The 19,441-nt window shown below is 51.6% G+C and overlaps 1 protein-coding gene across 2 annotated transcripts in view; it reads right to left on the bottom strand.

The window, feature by feature from the left end:
- LOC119962173 (tubulin polyglutamylase TTLL4-like) overlaps positions 1-8,971 on the bottom strand; it is a 101,181-nt gene extending 92,210 nt beyond the window's left edge. Inside the window, exon 1 of one of the 2 annotated variants that reach the window (XM_038790117.1) lies at positions 8,594-8,971. The gene's annotated coding sequence lies outside the window, so the exon portion shown is untranslated. Of the gene's footprint in view, positions 1-681; positions 801-8,593 lie in introns of those variants that run through there. The other variant, XM_038790119.1, reaches the window with a different exon arrangement.
- Between the last annotated feature and the right edge of the window lie 10,470 nt (positions 8,972-19,441).

Genomic DNA, 19,441 nt, shown 5'->3' with positions numbered 1-19,441 from the left:
CTTATACAAGAACCACAAATTGCATTTCTCCACACCAATGTCTGGGGGCAGCACCCACAACACATTTTTGTCATGGTCATGAATTCAGCCATTCTAGATAGCATTCTATTAGAACACTAAGGCTATGACTGGTCTTTTAGTAACAATGGATCAAACTCAGAGCTGGCTGGGTCAACTGGGAATGAAGCCCCCTCGTCAGCTCATCCCTCTGCTACAATATGATTAGCAAAAAACCTCTGCCGGTTGTGAGGTGATCCCTTTTCTCTTTGCACATATAGCCCTGCCGCCTCATGTTCTGCAACACATGTGGGGCATTTACAATTTTGTGATTCTTCCCAGAAATGGGGAAATTCCAAGAAGTCTGGAGCCCATCTCTTGACTCACTCAACAGACACTGTTCTCTCATTAAAGCAACCCATCCCCTGACAACGAGGGGCAGCATGACCACTGGTGCTGATCTGAAAAGGAGTCATATTGGACTAGAAATGTCATCTATGTTTGTCTCTGCACGGTTGCTGCCAGACCCTCTGAGCATTTCCATCACTTGTATTTCCGGTTTCCAGTATCCACAATATTCTGCTTTGATTATATAACTGGTACACCTCTCCCATCCTAATTAACCTGCTCAGTTCCAGCTCCTTTCTACAGCAAACAACATCTCTACAGCACCATCTTACTCACCTGCTTTACCCAAGTATCCATTATTATCCATGCTACTGGCCTTTATGACTTTATCTGCATGCACTCATCATTGGAGAGAGTAATGCATTTGAGCTCCCATTTCTCTGTCCACACCCTGTACATTGTTCCCAGTGCAAGCAGTCATGCCAAGAGACCTGGACTTTGCAATGCACTGCTCCTGCAAATATATTATATATATCTCACAAAGTTATTGTTCACCTGCACATTCACACACATTATGAAGCCATTGTACAATTAATGACATTAATATGTAATGCATTAATATGAATTTTGAGGCAAGCAACATGCATACATCTTTTTCTAAAGCTGTTACACAAAGGTACAGAATACAAGAGATGGGATCAGGAGCTAATAGAACCAAGTCAACTGATATCAGCAAAGTTAGAAGACTGCAGGTTCAAGCCTCACTCTAGGATTTTTTAAAAAATTCATTTATGGAATGTGGGCGCTGCTGGTTAAGCCAACATTTATTGCTCATCCCTAATTGCCCTTCAGAAGGTGGTTGGTGGCGAGTTGCTTTCTTGAACTACTGCAGAGGTGTAGGTACATCCACTGTGCTATTAGGGAGAGAGTTCCAGGACGTTGCCCCAGCAACAGTGAAGGAACGGCGATATATTTCCAAGTCAGGACAGTGAGTGACTTGGAGGGAAACCTCCAGGTGGTGGGGTTCCCAAGTATCTGCTGCTCTTGGCCTTCTAGATCAGTGCTTCTCAAAGTGTGGTACGCGTACCGGCACCGGTACGCGGGCCATCGTCAGCCGGTACTTGGAGTGTTTCCAGAAAAGAAAGAGACAGTAATCCTGGATTGGCTTGTTTCGCTCATCGGTCCCTGGCACATTGAAAAAAAAAACTGCCGGTCCGCTACATCAGATAGTTTGAGATGCACTGTTCTAGATGGTAGTGGTCATGGGTTTGGAAGGTGCTGTCTGAGGAACCTTGGTGAGTTACTGCAGTGCATCTTGGAGATGGTGCACACGGCTGCCACTGTTCGTCGGTGGTGGAGGGATTGAATGTTTGTCCCAGGGGGAGCACATGATCTATTCTGCGGTTAAGAGGAGTGTGACATTGTGCAAGTTATCATTTTCAGGTGAGGTATTAAATTGAGGACTGGGTTCAAGTGTGAGATGACCTCATAGCACAATTTGAACAACATTTTTCTGCATCCACTAAATGTAGTGGAACTTCCCGACCTTTCATTTGACTTTTAGGACCTTGCTGTATACAAATTAGCTGCTGTGTTCACATACATCATAAAAGCTACATCTCGAGCATAATTCATTGGATAAGAGGTGCTTTGGGATCATGCTTGTATGCCACTATATTAACACGTTTGTTTTCTCTAGTTACAATTCAAAATAAAACTTCCATTTACTCCACCTCCCCAGAGTTTATAAACAGGAGTGAGACTTTTGGCCAGAAACGCCTCAGAACAGTTAATACAAGCTGCAATTTATTCAGTCACCCTTTTTTGTGGAGACTGCGGTCATGAATGGAACCGACTGCGCAGCTCACAAATGTGGTCAGCGCAAATGACAGCCTCCTACTCTATCTAATCTACAAAAGGCAGTACCTTCCTGAATCCTACGCACAATGCTGAACTCTAAAGTAGCCAGTGAGATCCCACACACAATTACTGTATATAACTGTTGGGAGTAACTAATTTTGCACATCTTCCAGAGAAATTGGCATCGAACAATTTGCACGGCTGTGAATATCTTGCATTATATTTAGAAGCATTTTGTTGACTTAGATCATGTAAAATGCCAGCGCACGTACTTAATGCTCTCTCTAGTGAACGCCTGCCACCCAAGGACCAGCTTCCTGGAGCTATCGGTAATTTGAGAAGTTTAAACTGATAAAATTAACTGTTCCATTAACATGATCCCCCGATACAAGAATATTCTGAAGCGACATGGCACTTTACATGTAACTTTTCCAGTGAGATATAATTTGTGCTGGCAGTTTTCTGAACTGAAATACATAAATACTGGATCACAAGTGTATCACAGATACAAAAAAAAAATTAGGCTCGCATGAATGCCGAATATTTTGAGCCATCTGCACAACGTTTTATGCCGAATCCCTTTGGAAGTCCATCTAAAAGCTTAACTATAGAGGCCAGTATCCTATGGGTTGAATCCTAGTCTATTTTTAAAAATTCATTTACAGGATGTGGGCATCGCTGGTTAGGCCAGCATTTATTGCCCATCCCTGATTGCCCTTCAGCAGGTGGTGCCGAATTGCCTTCTTGAACCACTGCAGTCCTTGAGGTGTACCCACAGTGCTCTTAGGGAGGGAGTTCCAGGATGTTGCCCCAGCGACAATGAAGGAACAGCGTGGTGAGTGACTTGAGGGGAACCTCCAGACGGTTGGGTTCCCAGGTATCTGCTGCTCCTGTCCTTCTAGGCGGCCATGGGTTTGGAAGGTGTTGTCTAAGGAACCTTGGTGAGGTTTATGTAAGTGTTATGCAGGTCTATGCGAAGAGTTATGCAATCTAGAATGTGGGTATTGCATAATGCCCCTAGCACCTCATGATGATATTTCATTAATTAATCTAGACGGGTTTGTGTAGATTTGTTAAGCTACAAACAGGGCCACTTCTGTCTAAAACGCCTGCCTCTTTCAACTAGTTTGACACTGCTTACACACAAACGAAAAGACACTTGGCCTAGACTTCCCGTACCAGCCTCCCCGAACAGGCGCCGGAATGTGGCGACTAGGGGCTTTTCACAGTAACTTCATTTGAAGCCTACTCGTGACAATAAGCGATTTTCATTTTCAATTCATTAGAGACCAGAGAGCACACCACAGCGGGGAGTCAAGACTTTCAACACTAAATGTGTGAACACTGCAGCATTGACAGGATTATTTTAAAAAGATTGAATTTCAGAATTCTAAGGAGTTTTTTCCAAACCCAATTTGAGGTTAAATAAATTTGACAACCGCAGAGACAACACAAGTGGCACAGTACCAAAAAGATCATGAATAAGTAGTCTGCAGTATTTTATTTATTTTAATGAATAAATAATTGGTTGGTATGGTTTATCTGCAATTCCTGGGCTGCCTTTATTAGCTCACAAACAAATTTGGTAAATGTATATTTTCCTAACTCAACAATGGCTACTGATAACTGCAAATGAGGAGGTAAGAGAGATGACTGAATTTAGGTGTTACACTACATGATTCCAATTTGCAGACAATATGAGAATGGAATTGGGAAACAAGCACATGACAAGAGGTAGCCAGGGACCTATAAACTAAGTTTTGGTATTGCGTGCAAAGAAGGGGCACAAAAAATCTATACAAGTACAAACATATCACAATGGGAAATGGGGTGTGACTGCCAGCAGAGATATCAAAATATCGAGAGTTGAAGCAGACCTAGGATTCTCACACGATACCACCACTATTTAGCAAGCAGAAATTCAGTACAACCAGAGAACCTCACAGGATACCAAGTGGAGCAATCCATACATAACCTATTGTCTGTATCGGTCAGACCACATCTCGAGTACTTTGTCCAATTCTGGCTTGACATTGGTGGAGACATCCAAACCTTGGAGGCCTTGTTAAAAAAGATCACAGGACTGACAGCCAGCAACAAAGGCTGTGTAAAGAGTGGAGAAATTACAACCTTTGACCTTGAAATTAGACAACAGAGCTGGCACCCTGAAAGTAAACTACAAACAGAAAACTACTGAAAATTAAACTGAAAGAAGAAAGGTTCAAACTAGTCTCATCTCAGTGGTAGGGAAAGCATTGGAGAAAATTCTGAAATAGAGGGAATCTATCTCCACTTGGAGAGGTAAGGTTTGATCAGGGATAGTCAGCATGGCTTTGTAAGAGGGAGGCCATGCCTAATAAATTTTATTGAATTTTTGAGGATGCGATCAGGTGTGTAGATGAGGGTAGTGCAGTTAATGTAGTTTATATGAATTTCAACAAAGCCTTCGGCAAGGTCCCACATGGGAGACTTATAATGAAGGCAAATAAATGCGCATGGGATACAGGGTAATTTGAAAAGGTGGATTCAAAATTGGTTTAGCGGTAGGAGATAGAGGATGATGACAGACGGCTGCTTTAGTGACTGGAAGCCAGTGGCTCACCACAGGGACCTCTGCTGTGGCCCCTTTTATTTGTCATTTAGATAAACAACATAGATGACTATGTGGGGGGCTAGGATCAGTAAGTTTGCGCAAAGATTGGCCGGGTGGTTAACAGTGCGGCTGAGTCTCTTGGGTTACAGGAAGATATAGACAGGATGGTCAAATGGTGAGATAAGTGGTAAACTGAATTTAACCCTGAAGAGTGAGGTGATACACTTTGGAAGGAGCAATGTGACAAGGAAATATTCTATGAAATGTCTGACACTGGGAAGTTCCGAGGAACAAAGGGACCTTGGAGTGTTTGTCCATAGATTTCTGAAGGCAGGTTAATAGGATGGTGAAAAAGGCATATGGTACACTTGCCTTTATCAACCGTGGCATAGATCACAAAAGCAGGGAGGTCATGTTGGAGTTGTATAGAACTTTGTTGAGGCCACAGCTAGAGTACTGTGTGTAATTATGGTTGCCTCGGTATAGGAGAGGGTACAGAGGCAGTTGACCAGATTGTTGCCTGGGATGGAACATTTAAATTATGAAGAGAAGTTGGGACAGACTTTGATTGTTTTCAATGGAGGAGAGAAGATTGAGGGGCGACCTGATCGAGGTGTACAAGATTATATGGGGCATGGACAGAGTGGATAGGGAACAGCAGTTCCCATTAGGTGAAGGCTCAGTTACGAGGGGTCAAACTTCAAAGTGAGGGGCAGGAGGTTGGGGGGGGGGAAATGTTTATACCAAGGGTGGTACCTGGACGAGCACATTGTCCGTCATAACGTTCAAGGCTACAGGCCAAGTGCTGGCAAATGAGATTAGGTAGGCCGTCAGGTTTTTCATGGGCCGATAGGCCCGATGGACTGAAGAACCTCTCCGTTCCCCCACCACATCCCCTTCTCTCTCCCCTCCCACCCAAACCCCCTCTCTTTCCCCCCATCCCCACCCAAACCCGTTCTCGCCTCCCCCACATCCCCACCAAACCCTCTCGCCTCTCCCACATCCCCTCACCTCCTCCACATCCCCACCAGACCCCCTCGCCTCCCCCACATCCCCACCAACCCCCTCGCCTCCCCCACCCCCACCAAACCCCCTCTCTCCTCCCCCCATACCCCCTCTCTCCCCCATTCCCTCTCTTCCCCCCATGCCCCCCTCCCTCCCCCCCCATGCCCCCCTCTCCCTCCCCCCATGCCACCTTCTCTCTTCCCCCCATGCCCCCCTCTCTCCCCCCCCCATGCCCCCCTCTCTCCCCCCCCATGCCCCCCTCTCTCCCCCCCATGCCACCTTCTCTCTTCCCCCATGCCCCCCTCTCCCCCCCCATGCCCCCCTCTCTCCCCCCCCATGCCCCCCTCTCTCCCCCCCATGCCCCCCTCTCTCCCCCCCCCATGCCCCCCTCTCTCCCCCCCCATGCCCCCCTCTCTCCCCCCCCATGCCGCCAAACCCCCTCTCTCCCCCCAAATCCCCCTCCATATCCCCCTCTCTCCTCCATATCCCCCTCTCTCTCCTCCCATCCCGCCAAACCCCCTCTCCCCCCCAAATCCCCCTCTCTCCCCCCAAATCCCCCTCTCCCCCCATATCCCCCTCTCTCTCTCCATATCCCCCTCTCTCTCTCCCCCCCAAATCCCCCTCTCTCTCCCCCCCATATCCCCCTCTCTCTCCCCCCATATCCCCCTCTCTCCCCCCCCATATCCCCCTCTCTCTCCACCCCCATATCCCCCCCTCTCTCCCCATCCCCCTCCCCCCCCATATCCCCCTCTCTCTCCCCCCCATATCCCCCTCTCTCCCCCCCATATCCCCCCTCTCTACCCCCCCATATCCCCCCTCTCTACCCCCCCATATCCCCCTCTCTCCCCCCCCCATATCCCCCTCTCTCTCTCTCCCCCCCCATATCCCCCTCTCTCTCTCTCCCCCCTATATCCCCCTCTCTCTCTCCATATCCCCCTCTCTCTCTCCCCCCCATATCCCCCTCTCTCTCCCCCCCCATATCCCCCTCTCTCTCTCCACCCCCATATCCCCCCTCTCTCCCCCATCCCCCCCCCCCCCCCATATCCCCCTCTCTCTCCCCCCATATCCCCCTCTCTCCCCCCCATATCCCCCCCTCTCTACCCCCCCATATCCCCCTCTCTCTCCCCCCCATATCCCCCTCTCTCTCTCTAACCCCCCCCATATCCCCCTCTCTCTCTCTCTATCCCCCCTCTCTCTCTCTCTCTCCCCCCCATATCCCCCTCTCGCTCTCCCCCCCATATCCCCCTCTCGCTCTCCCCCCATATCCCCCTCTCGCTCTCCCCCCCATATCCCCCTCTCGCTCCTCCCCCCATATCCCCCTCTCCGCTCTCCCCCCCATATCCCCCTCTCTCTCTCTACCCCCCCCCATATCCCCCTCTCTCTCTCTCCCCCATATCCCCCTCTCTCTCTCTCTCTCCCCCCCCATATCCCCCTCTCGCTCTCGCTCTCCCCCCATATCCCCCTCCTCGCTCTCCCCCCCATATCCCCCTCTCGCTCTCCCCCCCATATCCCCCTCTCGCTCTCCCCCCCATATCCCCCTCTCGCTCCTCCCCCCCATACCCCCCTCTCGCTCTCCCCCCCATATCCCCCTCTCGCTCTCCCCCCCATATCCCCCTCTCGCTCTCCCCCCCATATCCCCCTCTCGCTCTCCCCCCCCATATCCCCCTCTCTCTCTCCCCCCCCATATCCCCCTCTCTCTCTCCCCCCCATATCCCCCCCTCTCTCTCCCCCCATATCCCCCCTCTCTCTCCCCCCCATAGCCCCCTCTCTCTCTCCCCCCCATATCCCCCTTTCTCTCTCCCCCCCATATCCCCCTCTCTCTCCCCCCCCATATCCCCCTCTCTCTCTCCCCCTCCATATCCCCCTCTCTCTCTCCCCCTCCATATCCCCCTCTCTCTCTCTCCCCCCCATATCCCCCTCTCTCTCTCTCCCCCCCATACCCCCCTTTCTCTGTCCCCCCCATATCCCCCTCTCTCTCTCCCCCCCATATCCCCCCCTCTCTCTCTCCCCCCCATATCCCCCTCTCTCTCTCTCCTCCCCCCCCATATCCCCTCTCTCTCTCCTCCTCCCCCCCATATCCCCCTCTCTCTCTCTCCCCCCATATCCCCCTTTCTCTCTCTCCCCCCCATATCCCCTTTCTCTGTCCCCCCCCATATCCCCCTCTCTCTCTCTCCCCCCCATATCCCTCTCTCTCTCTCCCCCCCCCCCCATATCCCCCTCTCTCTCTCCCCCCTCTCCTCCCCTCTCTCTTCCCCCTCCCCCCCTCTCCTCCCCTCCCCCCCCCTCTTCCCTCTCCCCCCCTCTTCCCCTCTCCCCCCCTCTTCCCCTCTCCCCCCCTCTTCCCCTCTCCCCCCCTCTTCCCCTCTCCCCCCTTCTTCCCCTCTCCCCCCTTCTTCCCCTCTCCCCCCTTCTTCCCCTCTCCCCCCTTCTTCCCCTCTCCCCCCCTCTCTTACCCTCCCCCCCTCTCTTACCCTCCCCCCCCCTCTCTTCCCCTCCCCCCCCCTCTCTTCCCCTCCCCCCCCCTCTCTTCCCCTCCCCCCCCCTCTCTTCCCCTCCCCCCCCCTCTCTTCCCCTCCCCCCCCCCTCTCTTCCCCTCCCCCCCCCCTCTCTTCCCCTCCCCCCCCCTCTCTTCCCCTCCCCCCCCCCTCTCTTCCCCTCCCCCCCCCTCTCTTCCCCTCCCCCCCCTCTCTTCCCCTCCCCCCCCCTCTCTTCCCCTCCCCCCCCCCTCTCTTCCCCTCCTCCCCCCCCTCTCTTCCCCTCCTATCCCCCTTCCCAACCCACCCACCTTACCGGGACTGTGCGGCCGGCCCTCCGGCGGGTTATGTGAAGCGGTGCCGGGGGTGTGTGTAGGGGGGTGTCCGGGCCCCCGCTGCCGGTGGCCGGGCTTGGCGGCTGTGCCTCTGGCTTCTCCCTGTCCCCGCTCCGGCTCCTCTCGCTAGGCCTCGGCTCTCGGGCTCCAGGCCGCTCATCGCCGCCGCCGCCTCATTACCTCCATCACAATCGGCTTCTTCACCCTGCCGGCCCCTCACTCTGATCGCGGGGCTGGGTCTCCTGTCACACCGGCACTCAGCTTAGGGGAGCGGCGAGCGGCCCCGGGCGGACAGCCTCCCTTAGCAACCACACGCCGCGTGTCTAAGGCGACCGCCCAGCCCCGCGCTTTCGACGTACATTACGTGACAAGCAACGGCGTGCGGGCGCGCGAAGGGGGTGGAGGGCGTGCGCGCCTGGTGGTGGTGGTGGGAGGGGCGAGCACGCGCGTGGTGAGGGAGGGGGCGGGGGCGGGGGCGGGCGTGTCGTGGGGAGGGGGCGCGCGTGTCGTGAGGAGGGGACGCGCGCGTGGTGGGGAGGGGGCGCGCGCGTGGTGGGGAGGGGGCGCGCGCGTGTAGTGGGGAGGGGGCGTGCGCGTGGTGGGGAGGGGGCGCGCGTGGTGGGGAGGGGGCGCGCGTGGTGGGGAGGGGGCGCGCGTGGTGGGGAGGGGCGTGCGTGTGGTGGGGGGTGTACGCGTGGTGGGGGCGTGTGCATGGTGGGGGCGTGTGCATGGTGGGTGGCACGTGCATGGTGGGGGGCACGTGCATGGTGGTGGGGCGGGCACGCATGTTGGGGGGGCGTGCCTGTTGGGAGGAGGGGCATGTGCATGGTGGGAGGAGGGGCGCGTGTGCGGTTGTGGGGAGGGGCGTGCATGTAGTGGGGGAGGGGGCGCGAGTGGTGGGGGGAGGGGTGTGAACGTGGTTGTCGGGGAGGGGCGCGTGCATGGTGGTGGGGCGGCGTGCTTGGTGTTGGGGGAGCGCACAATAGTGGGGGGTGCACGCATGGTGGGGGGGAGGGACACGAGCGTGGTGGGGGGAGCGGCGCGAGTGGTGGGGGATGGGCGAGTGCATGGTGAGGGGAGGGGTTACGGGAGGATTCGTGGGGGGATACATTAACTGCTAATTAGCTCAGTGGGCTAAACAAATTGAAAAATGAAACTGAAAATCGCTTATTGTCGCGAGTAGGCTTCAACGAAGTTACTGTGTGTTGCTCGTTCTGGGTGAGTGTGCTTAACACTCAATTGGCTCTGTTTTATTCCTTAGCACTAGAGTCCCCAGGTTACCGCCACGAGGTTCAAGTTCAAGTTCAGATCAATGACTCAATACACCAGTTAGTAAGTTCAAACAAGACAGATTTATTATTACAGTTATTTGCTACTCATGCATATAATACTAAGACTAAACTATTCCTACCACTACTAGGCCAATATTTATCTGGAATAAGGGAACTGCCGGATCAGGGAACAATGGCCTCTTGCTCTGTCCTGGATCCGCAGGCTTCCAGTTGGTGTGGACTAAAGGGGTCAGGAGTGTCTATTCTCGTAGCGGGTGTTGTATGACACTTACTTGTCGGTGTAGCAATTGGCCAGGCCTCTCCTCACGTTCAAAGTCCTGGAGAGCTGCTGCAAAGGTGTTCTGCTGGGAGGGCTGGCTAAGAGAGAGAGGAGGGCTGGCTAAGAGATTGAGCTGGGTCGGGGTCTCTGTCTTATACTGTTTTGGGTTTCGCACCCATCTGGGAGAACCCTCTATAAACTTGCAATTGATTGGGTCTCTTCCCAATCGATTGGTTTGAATTTCCCCAATAACGGGGCCGTTCCTCGATCACTGGGCGGTTCTTGGGGCTATTTGTATCTTATTGTCCGGGACTCCTGCTGGCGCCGAAGAGTCTAGCGTGGCCTTTGTTATTCTTAATTGTGTCCATTGTGCCCGGGAATCGCTCAATTAATATGCACAGCTTGTTAGTTTCTGTGCTGTCTAGTTTCTTCACAGACAGAATCCACAGAGAGGTTCTGCAACCTGCTTGCCTTTCTGACCTTGTCCAGTTTTCCCTGCATGCAACTCAGTGTTCCATTTTATGTCGGGAAGTGGCCAGCTTCGGTGGCTACATGTGAAAAGCCCCTGGTCGCCACATTCCAGCGCCTGTTTGGGGAGGCTGGTACGGGAATCGAACCGTGCTGCTGGCCTGCCTTGATCTGCTTTAAAAGCCAGCGATTTAGCCCAGTGTGCTAAACCAGTCCCTCAGCTGGTTTGTGATGTGGAATAAGGCCAGCAGCCCGGGTTCAATTCCCGTACCAGCTGAAAAATCCTGAATTCTCCCTCTGTGTACCCGAACAAGCGCCGGAATGTGGCGACAAGGGGATTTTAGCCCATAAGACATAGGAGCAGAATTAGGACATTCGGCCCATCAAGTCTGCTCCGCCATTCAATCATGGCTGATATTTTCTCATCCCCATTCCTTTTCCCCATAACCCCTGATCCCCTTATTAATCAAAAACCTATCTATTTTCACAGTAACTTCATTGCAGTGTTAATGTCAGCCTACTTGTGACAATAAAGATTATTTAGTTTATGGGGGGGGGGGGTGAATGATGCAGTCTTCCATAAGTGACATCAGAGAGCAGGTTACGCGCCCAACACATACACTGATGTCACGCGCCCTGCACGCCCATACGTTTGGTGCAAAATCGCAGAAATTGGATTTCTCCATTTTCTAGCTATGAGCAAGCAAAGCAACAGAACTGTGAAGGACCTTCTCCTAAAGCAGAATCACACCTGGGTTTAGGGTCAGCCGCAAGAAACCGCTTTCCGGCGGGTAAAACAATTGTCGTCGTCTGGGTTACTAACCCACTATGATCCTGGAAAGCCTTTGCTTGTCACATGTGATGCATCCCCGTATGGTATTGGGGCCGTCCTGTCCCACAAGATGTAGAACGGGGCCGAGCGGCTGATAGCTTTCGCCTCCCGCACATTGACTGCAACGGGACGAAAGTACGCGCAGATCGAGAAGGAGGGCCTGGCAGTGGTCTTTGCGGTGAAAGGTTTCCACCAGTACGTATATACAGGGGCTGGTTTAGCTCACAAGGCTAAATCGCTGGCTTTTAAAGCAGACCAAGCAGGCCAGCAGCACGGTTCGATTCCCGTACCAGCCTCCCCAAACAGGCGCTGGAATGTGGTGACTAGGGGCTTTTCACAGTAACTTCATTGAAGCCTACTTGTGACAATAAGCTATTTTCATTTTCATTTCATATGGCCGCCACTTCACTATCGTGACTGATCATAAGCCTCTGCTGGGACTTTTCAGAGAGGATAAGCCAATATTGCCCATTGCTTCCGCACGGATCCAGCGCTGGGCTTTGTTGCTCGCTGCATACGAGTATTCTCTGGAGCACAAACCAGGAACCCAGATAGGGAATGCCGACGCACTGAGCCGATTGCCTTTATCGACCGGCCCCATGTCGGCCCCCACGACCGGTGAGGTGGTTGCAACCCTAAATTTTATGGACTCCTTGCCTGTCACGGCATCTCAGATCCGTGAGTGGACCCAGACGGAGCCAGTCCTGTCAAAGGTTCGGCACATAGTCCTGTATGGTGGGCAGCATAGACAGCTCCCAGGCGAGTTGCGGGCATTTTCCTCCAGGCTGTCCGAATTCAGCTTGGAAGGTGGTATCCTTTTGTGGGGGACGCGTGTGACTGTCCCGGAAAAAGGACAGGAGCTGATACTGAGAGACTTGCACAATGGGCATCCAGGTGTGACCAAAATGAAAATGTTGGCCCGGAGTTATGTCTGGTGGCCAGGCCTCGACACCGACATTGAGAAGGTGGCCCAAAACTGCTCCATTTGCCAGGAGCATCAGAAGCTTCCGCCGGCCGCGCCCCTACGTCACTGGGAATGGCCAGGGCGGCTTTGGGCGTGCTTGCATGCGGATTTCGCCGGCCCTTTTCAAAGATCCATGTTCCTTCTATTAATCAACGCCCAGTCTAAATGGCTAGAGGTGCATAAGATGGGACGCACAACATCCTGCGCAACAATGGAGAAGATGCGTTTGTCTTTCAGTACGCATGGCCTCTCCGAGGTGCTGGTGACGGACAACGGCACTCCGTTCACAAGTGAAGAGTTTGCAAGGTTCATGAAGATGAACGGCATACGCCATATCCGCACTGCCCCTTACCGCCCGGCTTCAAATGGGCTGGCGGAGCGCGCAGTGCAGACATTCAAACGAGGCCTAAAGAAGCAGTCTTCTGGGTCGATGGACACAAGACTGGCTCGTTTTTTGTTTTCATATAGGACCACCCCCTCCATGCGGTGACTGGGGTAGCTCCCACAGAACTCCTAATGGGCCGGAGACTTCTCACCCGCCTTAGCATGGGTTTTCTGGACATTGGCGCAAAAGTACGCCGCACACAAGAACGGCAGGGACATGGTTTTTCTCGGCATCGACTGATTCGGCAGTTTACGCCCGGTGACCCAGTGTTCGTTCGGAATTTTGCTTGTGGTGCCCAGTGGGTCCCTGACGTAATCTTTCGCTAAATGGGCCCTATCTCTTACCAGGTGCAAGCCCAGAGTCATGTCCAGCGCAAACATGTAGACCATGTTCAGTCCAGAAGACTATCCCTTCCAAAGATTCCCCACCCCAGGAGCTCATTTCTACAGCCACAGAGACCAGACACAATGGAAAGTATTCCTCACAGTCTTCCTCTGGTGCCTCACTCAAAGCCTGCGTAGTTCGTGACAGAACCGCTTGGAGATAAAGACGCAGAGATGACGGAGGCAGCAGACTCTGACTCCGAGATGGAGACATAAGACAACTCAGAGGGGGAATCCTCGGGCCCACGGGCCGTGGATGTACAACCGTTACGCCGTTCATCACGGAAGCGCGGGTGAAACAAACAAACAACATTTTCCATCTGGATGTTCTAAGCACTCATTGCACATTTTTCCCTTGTGCGTCAACGCATTCAAGAATGTTAGACCCCAAGTTTAGCCGTGGGCCAACTTTCAGAGAGCGATATTTGGTGTCAATTATGTTGCTTTGCTGAGCAGCAACAATATTATTTCGCCTGTCCCCAAAGAGATTCCAATTACACATCCCTTCCTCCCAACTTTTTTTCCACGAGGCACCTGATATTTCTAAGAAGCCAATGTCACACCTGGAGTATCACACAAGTAGATTGCAGTCTTGTCACAATTGCGAGTATTTTGGGTCGGGGTCAAGTCATCATCCGTGGCTCAATCAATGCAGGATCCGTGTTATTCTTCACTCCTTACAGCACAAGTTGGCATCGGGAGGCAGTGCGCCATCACAAGGATAGATGAGAGGCTGGATAGGCTGGGACTATTTTCCCTGGAGCGTAGGAGGCTTAGTGGTGATCTCATTGAGGTTTATAAAATAATGAGCAGCATAGATAAGGTGGATAGTTAACATCTTTTCCCAAAGGTAGAGGAGTCTAAAGCTAGAGGGCATAGGTTTAAGCTGAGAGGGGAGAGATACAAAAGAGACCAGAGGGGGAATTTCTTCACCCAGAGGGTGGTGAGCATTTGGAACGAGCTGCCAGAGGCAGTGATAGAGGCGGGTACAATTTTTTCCTTTAAAAAACTGTTAGACAGTTACATGGGTAGGGTGGGTATAGAGGGATGGGGGCAAGTGGGACTAGCTTAGTGATAGAAACTGGGCAGCATGGACAAGCTGGGCCGAAGGGCCTGTTTCCATGCTGTAAACATCTATGACTGTATGACTCGAAGGAGGGATGTAATACCAACTAATGGCAAGTGCATTGGAGCCAATCAGGTGTGAAAACCTCTAGAAATGCATTTAATCGCAGTTAGCAACCCTATTTATTACTCGGGTGTATCCAAGCTGTAAGTGATATCCTCATTCTCAGTGGGTCATCTCAATAAGGAGAGAGAGGAGTTGAACACGTGGCTACAGGGATGGTGCAGGAGGGAGGGTTTTGGTTTCCTGGATAATTGGGGCTCATTCTGGGGTAGGTGGGACCTTTACAAACGGGATGGTCTTCACCTGAACCAGAGGGGTAGCAATATCCTGGGGGGGGGGGGGGGGGGGGGAGATTTGCTAGTGCTCTTCGGGGGGGTTTAAACTAATTCAGCAGGGGGATGGGAACCTAAATTGTAGTCCCAGTGTACAGGATGTTGAGAGTAGTGAGGTCAGGGATAGGGTTAAAAGTTCGAAAGAGGGCACCGGCAAGCAAGATGCTGGTTTGAAGTGTGTCTACTTCAACGCCAGGAGCATCCGGAATAAGGTGGGTGAGCTTGCAGCATGGGTTGGTACCTGGGATCTCGATGTTGTGGCGATTTCGGAGACATGGGTAGAGCAGGGACAGGAATGGTTTAAGGGCCTCACGGTAGCATGGTGGTTAGCATCAATGCTTCACAGCTCCAGGGTCCCAGGTTCGATTCCCGGCTGGGTCACTGTCTGTGTGGAGTCTGCACGTCCTCCCCGTGTGTGCGTGGGTTTCCTCCAGGTGCTCCGGTTTCCTCCCACAGTCCAAAGATGTGCGGGTTAGGTGGATTGGCCATGCTAGATTGCCCGTAGTGTAAGGTTAATGGGGGGATTGTTGGGTTATGGGTATACGGGTTAAGAGGGTTTAAGTAGGGTGATCATTGTTCGGCACAACATCGAGGGCCGAAGGGCCTGTTCTGTGCTGTACTGTTCTATGTTCTATGGTTGTTGCAGGTTCCAGGATTTAGATGTTTCTGTAAGAACAGAGAAGATGGTAAAAGAGGGGGGGGTGTGGCATTGTTAATCAAGGAAAGTATTACGACGGCAGAAAGGACGTTTGAGGACTTGTCTACTGATGTAGTATGGGCCGAGGTTAGGAACAGGAGAGGAGAGGTCACCCTGTTGGGAGTTGTCTATAGACCTCCGAATAGTTCCAGAGATGTAGAGGAAAGGATTGCAAAGATGATTCTCGACAGGAGCGAGAGTAACAGGGTAGTTGTTATGGGGGACTTTAACTTTCCAAATATTGACTGAAAATACTATAGTTCGAGTACTATAGATGGGTCAGTTTTTGTGCAGTGTGTACAGGAGGGTTTTCTGAGACAGTATGTAGACAGGCCAACAAGGGGCGAGGCCACATTGGATTTGGTACTGGGTAATGAACCCAGCCAGGTGTTAGATTTAGATGTAGGTGAGCACTTTGGTGATAGTGATCACAATTCGGTTATGTTTACTTTAGCGATGGGCAGGGATAGGTATACACCGCAAGGCAAGAATTATAGCTGGGGGAAAGGCAATTATGATGCTATTCGGCAAGATTTAGGATGTATAGGATGGGGAAGGAAACTGCAGGGGATGGGTACAATCGAAATGTGGAGCTTTTTCAAGGAACAGCTACTGCGTGTCCTTGATAAGTATGTACCTGTCAGGCAGGGAGGAAGTTGTCGAGCAAGGGAACCGTGGTTTACTAAGGAAGTTGAAGCACTTGTCAAGAGGAAGAAGAAGGCTTATGTTAGGACGAGACATGAAGGCTCAGTTAGGGCACTTGAGAGTTACAAGTTAGCCAGGAAGGACCTAAGAAGGGTTAAGAAGAGCGAGGAGAGGACACGAAAAGTTGTTGGCAGATAGGATCAAGGAAAACCCTAAGGCTTTCTATAAGTATATCAGGAACAAAAGAATGACTAGAGTAAGACTAGTGCCAATCAAGTATAGTAGTGGAAAGTTGTGTGTGGAATCAGAGGAGATAGGGAAAGCATTAAATGGATATTTTTCGTCGGTGTTTACACTGGAGAAAGACAATGTTGTCGAGGAGAATACTCAGGTACAGTCGACCAGGCTAGATGGAATTGAGGTTCACAAGGAGGAGGTGTTAGCAATTTTGGAAAGTGTAAAAATAGATAAGTCCACTGGGCCTGATGGGATTTATCCTAGGATTCTCTGGGATGCCAGGGAGGAGATTGCAGAGCCTTTGTCCTGGATCTTTCACCACTGGCGGGTGAAAGCAGAACTGGGGGCATAGGCTCAAAATAAGGGGAAGTAGATTTAGGACTGAGTTTAAGAGAAACTTCTTCACCCAAAGGGTTGTGAATCTATGGAATTCCTTGCCCAGTGAAGCAGTTGAGGCTCCTTCATTAAATGTTTTTAAGATAAAGATAGATAGTTTTTTGAAGAATAAAGGGATTAAGGGTTATGGTGTTTGAGCCGGAAAGTGGAGCTGAGTCCACAAAAGATCAGCCATGATCTCATTGAATGACGGAGCAGGCTCGAGGGGCCAGATGGCCTACTCCTGCTCCTAGTTCTTATGTTCTTATGAACAAGGCCTTTGTTCGGATCTTGCGTGGCTTCGTTTCTGCTGGGCTCATCTGTCCGGTAGCGATCGTTCGTCTTGAACTTGCCTTCTGGTCGTAATGCTACACTTGGTTTTAGGCGTAGGCTGGGGCCAAGAGAGACACAAACACATGGCTGTGTCTATTTTTATCCCTCTGGGATTTCGCGCTCTTTGGGGCGGTCCTTAGCTTTGGACCCAATAATTTGACAGGCTTCGATCACGGCCTTCAATTTTGGCCAATAAAGGGGCGGGCGCCTTAATGGCTGGGCGTCTCCTGAGCGGTCATTGGCCTTGGCTGTTTGGGCTTTCTTAGCAAAGGGAGTGGCGCCGGTTAGTCTGCATCTGTATCGGTTACCTGAGTACAGTCCTTTTAGTACAGTCCTTTTGTTCTGGGGAAATGGGCCATTAGAATGCTGGGGTTTCGATCACGTCCAGCTATCTGGGTTGCAAATACACACACAAGCTCTGAGTGTGTCTGAACCCTGGGTTGGCCATAATTCCCATGGCCCTTTGCAGGTGGCCATCTGAGATGGCTACGGACTGTTTTTATTAGAATAACGGGAGCACCCGGAGGAAGCCCACACAGACACGGGGGAGAACGTGCAGACTCCGCACAGACAGTGACCCAAGTTGGGAATAGAACCTGGGACCCTGGAGCTGTGAAGCAATGGCGCTAACCACTCTGCTACCATTTTCACCGCCTACTTGTGACACTAATAAAGATGATTGCATGCATTGTATAAATGTGAAAACCCCAGGCCCTCAGTGGCTGGGCTGCCGGCAGTCGCTAAATACGCGCCCACTTTCATCGTCACGGTTCCGAGAAGCTGCTCCGGGAAACCTCTGACATATTTGTGTGAACTCATCGTCACGTCCCAGCACGCCTGATCACAACCCCTGCAGTCACAATGCTGGGACAATACAGGCCCCGGGGGCTAGGGGGAGGGGGGGGGGGGGGGGGAACCTAAACGCAATTTTATTTCTCATGACCCCATTTGTTGTTTCTGCCATCCCAATTGGGGTCGTGACCCAAAGTTTGGGAGCTGCTGCTTTATATCTCAGGTTGCCAAACTATCAGTGTCGGCCTACAGTTTCCAGGAACTTAATTATCGACATTGTGAGAAACCCGGGAGATTATTAGTTATAAAAATGTTGGAGCTGGGTTTGAAGGTTGTTTGCTTGAACAAGAGACAGGAAACCATACGATGAAACCTCCAGGAATGCATCCAACCCAGAGTTGGCAACCCATATCTATACCTGAAATAATAATCATCTGTTTGATCCATGGGTGCTTCAATGTGCTGCTGAGTGTTTCCAGATGTTTCTGTTTATGTTTCAAATTTCCTGCATTCGCAGCTTTAGAAAGAGCTTGTATTTGTACAGCACTTGAATGTGTCTCTCAGCAAGATTTCGGAGTCTCATGCACAAGCCATTACTTTGAAATGGACTGTTGTTATGTAGGTCAGCATGGCAGCCATTTTTCAAAGAACAATATGCCATAAACAAGACCAAAATGAAGGATAAATCCATCTGTTTTTTTATTTTCAGATGGTAAATCGATCGAGGGAGGTAACTTGGGCAGCAGGCAAACCTCTTGTTCCTTTAATAGTGCAATTATCTTTTTCATACGCATAAATTGGATAAAAATAAAAAATCTGTGAAGACAAGTGTCATAATATACATCCATGTATATGATGGAGCGCAGACAGGCAGTGATTGACACACAGGATGACCAGTGAGCACACAGAACACAGCAGCCAATCACCAGACAGGACACGACCACTATAAAGCCAGAGGGCACCAGTTTTCCCGCTCTCTCGGGACCCAGCCTCTGAGACAGTCAGAGCTCGTGAGCAGCAGCCAGTGCAAACACCATGCGGGAGCTGGTAAGTCTGGTCAGGTTAGCCTCAGGTCTCCAGTCAAGTCAGCATAGTGTCAACCCACAGTTAAGCATGTGATATAGTTAGATGTTAAATAAAATCGTGTTGCATCTCATCAAGTGTTGGAAGCCTGTCTCTCTCTACACTGCATCAAACGCAGTCCACATAGACACAGCTTACCCAACACATCAACAAGGTCAGTAAAAGTTGGGGGGTGGGGGGTCGGGTTAGCTTCAACTAGCTGGAAGGCAGGTTTGAGATGCAGAGCGATGCCAACAGCGCGGGTTCAATTCCTGTACCAGTTGAGGTTACCCATGAAGGCCCTGCCTTCTCAACCTTGCCCCTCGCCTGAGTCGTGGTGACCTTCAGGTTTCTGAATCGGCACCAGTCAGCTCTCCCTTTCGCAAAGCGGAAGAGGAACTGATGGTCATCTGGGGCTATGGCGACCAGTAAAAGAGCACCCGGAGGAAACCCACACAAACATGGGGAGAGCTTGTAGACGCCGCACAGACAGTGACCCAAGACGGGAATCGAACCTGGGACCCTAGAGCTGTGAAGCAACTGTGCTAACCACTATGCTACTGTGCTGCCCATCAGTCTAAGTAGAGAAAGCAGGAGAGGTAGTCTGCAGAGTGATGAACCATCCTTTTTTTAATAGCATCGCC

This window comes from Scyliorhinus canicula, chromosome 2, assembly GCF_902713615.1.
Source record: "Scyliorhinus canicula chromosome 2, sScyCan1.1, whole genome shotgun sequence".
NCBI classification, from domain to species: Eukaryota; Metazoa; Chordata; class Chondrichthyes; order Carcharhiniformes; family Scyliorhinidae; genus Scyliorhinus; species Scyliorhinus canicula.
Note: the sequence above shows the minus strand (reverse complement) of the source record. Positions and strands in the feature narration are given on the sequence as shown.